The following is a 9,252-nucleotide window of genomic DNA, read 5'->3' on the forward strand; positions in this document are numbered from 1 at the left end:
GTTTGTACATACTTTGTCACATAAGCATACTCCAATTTTGTGTCAAACAGGTAGTAGATGTTTTATTTTTATGCCTGGTCTAGTCCATTGGTCACATACACACAGATTCGCCGATTTAGGCAGTGTGTAGATACTCATCTTGGTGCAGATCCACCGATTTAGGCAGCACATTGATAAATTGCAAATTCATGATTTTTACACTTATACCAAATGCAGATTCGTCGATTTAGGCAGCACATCTTATTGGTGTAGATTCGCCGACTTAGGCAACACCGACCACAAAATCATGCTGTAGTGGCTGGCCACCACTGTAACTGGTATGATTTTGTTCCCCGGGTATATGATGAAAGCGATTTGGATTTGGACTTATATTGTGGAATTAGAATTGGATTGGGATTTGGTATCTGGTGATTATTATGACAGTGTTTATGTGATGAGACATGACATTATGAGATTAATGATGAGTGTGACCAATGATATCCTGATTCATCAGGGTATGACATATACTGCTTATTCTAGTGGTATGGGACACTAGAATAGGTAGTATTTGGATGACGGCAGGCATAACTAATGTGTCTAATTTTATGGATTTTTCTTTTACTATTTGATACAGATTTCTAATCATTGTTTTTCACAAGTATTGTTTGCAGATTTTCATCTTCGCAACTGAGGACAGTTGCTTTCCAACGGAGAGGTATGTTATAGAATTGACATTTTATTAATTATTGCAGCTGACAGGTGGAAAAGACTTTACCAAGCTAGGCTACAGCAAAAGGATATTATATTTATGTATATTTGATTATTCAAGTGCTCTTTATGAGCTTTGGCCATTTATGACCGGCCGACCAGTTTGTAACCAATTTGACCATTCAAGAAATCTATATAACAAATACGTGCAAGAGGGAAATGGTCACTCTTGCACGGGGGGAGATTGTACCCAATGTCTGCGTTGCTCTTCTCACCTCTCCCCTCTTCTCTCTCGCCGTGCCGGCGTAGCACTCCGCTCTAGGAGGTGCGCCTGCACGTGCTCTCTCAATCTCTCTCTCTCTCTCTCTCTCTCTCTCTCTCTCTCTCTCTCTCTCTCTCTCTCTCTCTCTCTCTCTCTCTCTCTCTCTCTCTCTCTCTCTCTCTCTCTCTCTGTTCGTGTATCTTGCGATCATGCGACCACGTGATTGTGCCAGGTATGCCGATTGGTCTGTTTTATGCTGTTTATGGTGTTATTTCAAGGTATTTCGCAGGGCAGCCACGCTCCCGTTTGTAGCACGTCGTCCCACGCTCAACCGCCTCGCCACCGTCGTGCCGTCGCAATGTTCGATCACACACACACACACACTCTCTCTCTTTCTCTCTCATGCATACACACACACACACACACACACAAGGAGATGAAGAAGAAGATGGAGATGGAGCAAGAGCACCCTTCAATTGCACAAATGAGATTTTTAGGTTTAGGTGACTTTTATATGAGTTCGCCCATTCACACTTGAGCACCCATGCTTAGCCAACTAATCCTTGAATGCTCCAGTTAGAGTGCGCCTCTCATCGGCGATCACTCTTACCCTTTTCCTATTGGACTGACAAGCCCAGCCCATGACTACTAGAAGTGGACACCGGTGGTTAACATGCTCCCCTTCCTGATGTAGTTTTTTCCCACGGAATATAATAGTGTAGCATCGAGATCCACGATAGGAGTACCTGTAGCAGAAGAAAAACAACATTGTGAAAGCTCAAAGGCAGCATGTGTAGGTGTGCAATAAGTGAGATGCAGACATGATATTCTAGGAACTGCAAAAAAATTCATGAATTGTAACATTGCCAACTAGAATAAGCGTAGTACCTGAATGAATCTATGAGGTTGACTCTAAGAGAAGTACACAAGAGCTAGGGCTAAAGTAAGTACTAGATTGACCAACGTTAATTAAAAAATATCGACTAAAGAGTAGTTAACCCTAGGAATGCTCGTCAGGGTCTAAAGACTAGTGATCTTGTCACTTATACCAATTAAGTGTGATCAACATAAAATACAACGGGAAGTTTGTGCTGTTTGCTTCCTCTTTTCTTTTTCTTTTCGTTTTTATTTTTTTCATAGTTGCTACAAGTAGCTAGGGGACTCGAGGTCTCAAATACTAGCAGTTGGGAGACTTGAGGTCTCAAATACCAGCGTGAGCATAAAGTAGCAAGGACTTCCACAACACATGGTCTCTAGCTGGTATTTAAGACCTCAAGTCTCCCAACAAGGACTAACACATGGACTTCCACAACACAAGTCACACTTAGGTGGAATAAGCTAAAGAGAACTAGATCCTCATAGCCTAAAACATTACTAAAGTTACTACAATCAATAGACTATTTAGGAATTAAAGTTAGCAATCAAGTGGCCGAGTTTAGCCTAAGGTCCTGATACCTACTTAAAGCCAACTAATAGACCAAACTTAAGGAGAAGAACAAGGTACTAGAATTTTGAAAAAATTATAGCATCTAAATTGGCAATGTCACAACTTCATAAATTTTATGCATTGTTAGAAACCCAAATGACAAGATGCAAACATGTAATTGTGGAAAGCATAGATAAAAGGAAGTAGTACACCTGATATAATGGAGAACATCCATTGTAACATGTAAACATTCATTGTCGTTGTCCTTCAAAGGCATCCTTATGTAGTCACAAACTGCACAATAGTCACCACCAAACATCCACCTTCCAGAGGCACATCAGTGGGAAAAGGTACCAACGCTTATTGAACACAATTAAAAAACATAAGGAACCCTAACCTAATTATTTGTACTCCCCCTAAAGAGTCAAGGGAATAGGATATTGTAGATATTAGGGGGAACCTTAAGGCTAAACCCCTATCCTTGTCATTCAGAAAAACAAAGTCATCATTCGTGAGACCATATGTGCCATCCGTGTAATCATGTAAATTGTCTTCATCATTAGGAGCACCAATGTTTACTAAGAAGGTCACTAGATGTCTATAGTCATCTTGGCCAAAAGGGTAGGCTTGTGCAATGGGAGAGACGCTCTCTACTAAGTATGGATCACTTGTGGTCAAGAGACGTATCAGCCATTCTAACTCCTCGAAAATTCTCTCACGTGCAAGTCTCTCTACCAAATCCCATTTGCAAGAAAGTACAGGGTAGCAGATGTGAAACACTTGAGAAAAATAAAAAGGGTACCTTTCATAACAAATAGAAGCGCGTGCCTCTGGTGAAGTAGCCATCTCTAAGAATAAGATAGATTTGGCTAGGTCTTTAAAACAGAAGAGTTGTTTTCGGGTGCTGCTTGATGTGACATGGTGAATTTGGACTTATGTGTAGGATCTAATAGGGTGCTCTCTAGTTGCTAGTCGCTTTTGCTCTTGTACTATTTGTTTTTGTCTTGTGAGTATAAGGCTTTACATATACATTCCCTAAGATTGGAGATTGAGAGGTCAGGGAGGAAGGTTGAGAGGGAAGTGAGTGAAAGTGAGTGAATGATGAATGTCAGCAAACACTCCCCCCTTCCTTGGGTAGATCAATCATACCTTTTGAAATGATGTTGTCACCTTTTGAAACCAATTGTTCTAAGTTGTTATGAGTGAAGACTTTGACCAATAGTTTTTGTCCGCTCTAGACATTTCATCTAGTTGCAAGGGTGGTAAGGTACTCTCCCATAATTTTATTTGCAACGTTGTTATAGGTGGTGAACTTACAACGGGAGGTCTAAATTCTTCCTTGTTTGTATGGATATGTACAATGGTAGGTGGAGGTTGTGTCAAAGCTTCTATTTCCGTATAGGAACTACATGAAGAGCAAGAAGCTTCATTTGACTTCCCTGTTCTTGAGTTCAGTGGAATAAATTGTTCTTTCTTCGGTACCCAAACTAGCTTTGGAGTGGGTGTGTAGCATTTCGTGATTTTTTCCTTTTCGTGATTGTCAATTTGTTTTGGAGCTACAGAATTGGGCTCACATAGGTTAGGTGATAGGTAAGAGCACAATGTACGTTTTGGCACCCAGATTTGATCATTTCCTTCATAGTAGCCTTGGGCTTCCAATAGTTTTTAAGGAATCCAACGCAATGTTTATTTACATTTCTTGGGGCGAATGGGATGTCTCTTACCAGGCTCCTATCTTTTAGCACTAGCTATGGTCTCTACAGAAGCTTTAGGGACCCACTTGTATGTTTTCTTTGTTATATTAGGATGGGTCTTGTGTGTCTCAAGCTTTATTTCAACTACAACAGTTGAAGCTCTAGAGAGTTGGGCTATGGGGACATATGGTTCAACCTCTTGGACATGCAATGTTTTGGGTTTTTTCTCCTTAAAAGGAATTATCTCAGGGACTATGGCTTGACTGATAGGGCTAAGAGTTGGTTTCTGCATTGTGACACCCCTAGTCCCCCAATCAATAGTGCATTTGGTGGCTATCATCCACGTGCGTCCTAGGTTTATATTACCCTCCATAGTTCCAACAGGCATGACTTAAAAGTCTTGAGCTACAACCCCATTGTCATAACTGACAGAAGTGTGCTAGATTCTAAAAACCATAGTTTTTTTCTTGTTGACACCCTTGACTTGGATAATACTCTCAAATAGAGATGGCTTTCCTAACTAACACCACACGCCATATGATATCAGATTATACTTAGCACCCGTGTCCAATAAGGCGTTATATAGTACTTTTCCATAGGTACTGTTTAGCTCAATAGGGTAGCGTAGAGGTGTGTCAGAGTCCAACCAATCCTCGTCGATTTAAACATGGAATGAATGTGTAACTCCAAGGTTAGCCTCTCGTTGGCGTCTCATGCGTTGTTGTCGCTCCTTAGCCTTAGCTTGAGCTTGTATCTTCTTCAATTTTGTTTGTGCCTTGGCTGCCTTTTTTTGATGGATGGCATGTAGTTCTCCTTGGCTTAAAGGATCATAGTATCTTTTAAATTTGCTCCCATTGAGGAATCCAATGGTTTCAACTCCATCAAGTGTCTCCACACAAATGGTCCCTTGTGGGGAGATTTCACATACTCTATATGGTCCATTTCCCGTATATTTCAACTTTTTCTTTTTGTTACGCACTCCATACATAAGGACTTTATTACCAACATTGATATCTTTGTTCTTTAGATGACGATCAAACCATTTCTTCCTTCTATCTTTCTCCAGAAGTGCGTTTTTCACAGCCAATTGCCTTTCTTCCATCTAACCTCTCAAGGCTGTATAAGCGCTCACCTAAAGGGTTACCATCCCAACCTTCTTGTGAAGCTTATGCGCAAACTAGGAATTACAAACTCCCATGGCATAACTACTTCTTGGCCATATCCCATTTTGAACGGTGTACAATTAATAGCCACTTTGTAGGAAGTATGATAAGCCCATAGAGCTGGTGTAAGCTTTAAATCCCAATCTATTCGATGAGCCTCAACTGTCTTTGTCATATTGGAAATGAGAGTTTTGTTGGTACTCTCAGCGTGGCTATTTGCTTGTGGATAATAAGGAGTGGACTTATGGTGAGCTATCATGAAGTTGGTAGTGAGTTCTTTTATCACTCCATTTATAAAACGAGTACCATTGTCACTCACAATCTCAAAGGGACAACCAAATCTTGTAAATATAATGTTCTCAAAGAGAAACTTGGCAGAGTTGACCTTGCATCAGCCTTACATGTCGCCCTGGCTTCCGCCCACTTTGTCACATAGTCAGTGGCAATGATAATATATCGAGACTGAGTGCTACAAGGAGCTGCTGAACTAATTGGGCCTACAAAGTGTAAACCCAATTTTTCAAATGGTCGAGTCACTTTAACAGGATGTAAGGGCATGTTATCCTTTCGTTGTATGATCTTGTAACGTTGCCATTCATCATATTCTTTTGCAAATAGTGATGCATCCTTGAATAAGGTAGGCCACCAATAGCCTGATTGCAACACCTTTCTAGCTGTTAGTTCCCCTGAGAAATGTCCTCCGGCTATACCCTTGTGGGCTTCTTACAGTATGTATAAATACTCATCCTCGCGGGCACAACGTCTAAGAATATCATCCTTCCCTAGCCTGTAGAGAGTTCCTGCGATGAGAGAATAAGGTTCACACTTTTCGAGCTATGTCCTTACGAAGCTCTTTGGGTGGAAAACCGTTAACTAAAAAGTTCACAAACTTCTCACGTTATTGAAGTATGGTCTTGACTAGAGATAGACAAGTATTGGGCAATTCATCATCAGCTCAAAGGGGCTTCACCATTGGGTATGCGAGACAAATGATCCGCCATGACATGTCTTTTACCAGGTCTCACCACAATGGTAAAATCAAAATCAAGGAGAATTAACAACCATCGTGTAATTCTTTCCATGGAACAAGGTTTATTTACTAGATACGACAAGGCTTGATGATTCACATAGAAAACAAACTTGTTGGCAAGAAGGTAGTAGCGGAATTTCTTTACTACATAAATCATAGCTAAATCTTCTCGCTCTGTGGTGGTGTAGTTTCTCTCGGCATCATTCAAATTGACGACTTGCAAAGCTAATGGCGTAGTCCAATTTATGTTCTCCTGGTTGAGCTAGAACACACTCAATAACAAAGTTCGATGCATCAATATGCACATGGAAAATTACATTTCAATCGGACACTCATAGAATAGGAGCGCTAGTCAAGATCTTTTTCAATGACTGATAAGCATGGTCACACTCCGCGGTCCAGTGAAACTCAATAAGAAGTTTGTACAATGGATGGGCTATTTTGGTAAAGTTTAAAATAAAACACCGGTAATAACCAACATGGCCCATGAACCTTTGAACTCCTTTATAGTTTGTAGGTGGTGGCAATTCAACAATGGATTTAATTTTGCTCTCATTTGTGGAAATCCCATTTTTGGACACTATATGCCCTAAAATGACTCCATGTTTAACCCAAAATTGGCATTTGAAAGGGTTTAAGGAGATGCGATACAATCTGCACTTCTTAAACACTTTCCATAAGCATGATAGATGTTCTTTCCAAGAGGAATAAACACAAATGTTATCTAAGAAAGCTTTGCAAAACTCCCTCAAATATTCTCTAAAAGCAGTGTTTATTAATCTTTGAAAGATAGCAAGGGCATTGGTTAAGCCAAAAGCCATAACACAAAATGTGAACACTCCAAATTCGGTTATAAAGGTTGTTTTAGGTTGGTCCTCTAGTGCAATTGTGATTTGATTGTAGCCAGAGTACCCATCTAAAAAGCTATAAGCTTCCTTTCCTGCAACTCTTTCAAGCACATGTTCTGAATATGGCAAGGGGTAATGGTCCCTCCTGGTGGCGGCATTGACCTTCTTGAGATCCACACACACTCTGAGTTTCCCATTCTTTTTGGGTACAATCACTATTGGAGACACCCATTTTGAGTGCTCAATAGGGTATATGAATCCGCATTTCATAAGATTTTGAATCTCTCCTTGAATGATCTTTGCATATTTAGGATTCATTGGGTAGGGTCGTTGTTGAACTCGTTTAGCCATGCTATTCATGGAGATTGTGTGTTGCACCACAGAAGGTGGAACACCTTTCATATCATGATATGTCCAAGAAAATATATCCCTGAATTCCTTGAGAAGTTCTTTAAGTACATACTCCTCAATCTCTTTCAGATCTTGGGCAATGAAAACAGGTTTGGACTCTTCTCCTGGGTCTGCTAACTCTATTTCCTTAACTATCACTGGACTGTCATAAACTCCATTGCTTCTATTGATAGGTTTTTTTTGAGCCTTTGTATACACAACCTTACATTCCTCTGTGGTGTAGGATTTGAAATGTTCAGGTGCAGGGTGTAAGTCTATGGGGTCCTGTTGTTCTGTGGACTGTGATTTCACTTCCGATTCCTTTTGTTGTTGAGCTAACTCTTGATTTTGTTGTCTCATTCGGCTCAACTTTGGATTCTCTGTAGCCTCTACTTGTGCGATGTCAATGGGTTGTGGACTACACCACATAACGCTTTGAAGGTATTCACCCCAAATCTCTACCAACTTCCGATGAGCATCACATGCCCCTATATAATTAAGCCATTCTGCGGTAGATTTCTTTTCATTTATTCTAGCACGCACATTTGCTCGATATCGTCGCCTCTTATATCTCTTACTCTTCTTGTCTAATTTTTTATAACGGCCGATCTCTAGTGAAGAGTCACTAGATGAATAGCTACTTGTGTCTTCAGCTCCCTTGGATAGATTGTCATCTAGGGTACCACTGGGCCCTGGATGGTTTGTCCCCACATTTGCACTAAGATTTAACTCAGATTCTTTGTCCTCAGAGTCAATTTCAATTGATGATTTTGATCCGAAATCGTGTGGACTATAGTCTTGTGAGACACTGCTGGTTCCAATGCAGTCAAACCTTCATCCTGTAGGTCATCAGAAGCTATATGCATTTCTTTGAGCATATTTAAGGGTATGAGTGGTGGCATTTCATCCCCCTCAGGTGTTACCCAGGTCATCCCCTTGTTTCCCCAAGTGTCTATGGTTGCTGCTAAGCGGACCCAATCCACATTGTCCGACTCAGTCATCCTAGGTAGTACATCCTTATAAGAAGAATCTTCCCAAACATCAGTGTCCACTTTACATGTGTAACAATATTGCAATGGGGCCGAGTGAACTGTGGTGTCAGATCTATGATCAATTATAAACCTGTTTCCTAGAGGATGTGGTTGACTAGTTACAAGATCCACTTGAATGATAGAATCTTGGAATTGCAAGTAGACATGGTTTTTAAACCAATCATGCACCATTTTTGCTTCCCTCATGAAAGGACGTCCTAAGATCATCTCAGATGCCATAGTGTGCTTGGAGAAATCCATAACCATGAAGGTATTTCTTATTTTATGTCCAAAGACAGTGATCTTGAGATATTCTAACATCCCAATAGGTTTAACAATAGACCCATTGGCAATCTTTACTACTCTGGTTGTGGTCCCAAGGTGAGGTCTTCCCATAGTTTCCCATCAATTTTTAGTCACAATGCTAACCCTAGTGCCACCATCAAGGATTCCCTTCAGAGTTAATCCCTTGGTAGTGATTGGTATGGTTGCATTGGATTCATCGTCCTCAAAGTATTGTCCCAACTTGTTCATAGGTATTTCTACAACAAGGTTCCCATCTAGGTTGGGTTGTGGATCTAAGTGTTCCTCCTCTATTGGCATCTCCCTAGCTCCATCCATCTGTGCAAATTGTGGTAGCCCGACCTTCAGCTCTCCATTGAGGAAAGCTCGAAGAGCTAAGAATAGCTCAGGGTCTCCATATAGTTTGGACATGATGCTG

Source organism: Adiantum capillus-veneris, chromosome 29 (genome assembly GCF_014529385.1).
Source record: "Adiantum capillus-veneris isolate H3 chromosome 29, ASM1452938v2, whole genome shotgun sequence".
Lineage (NCBI taxonomy): Eukaryota > Viridiplantae > Streptophyta > Polypodiopsida > Polypodiales > Pteridaceae > Adiantum > Adiantum capillus-veneris.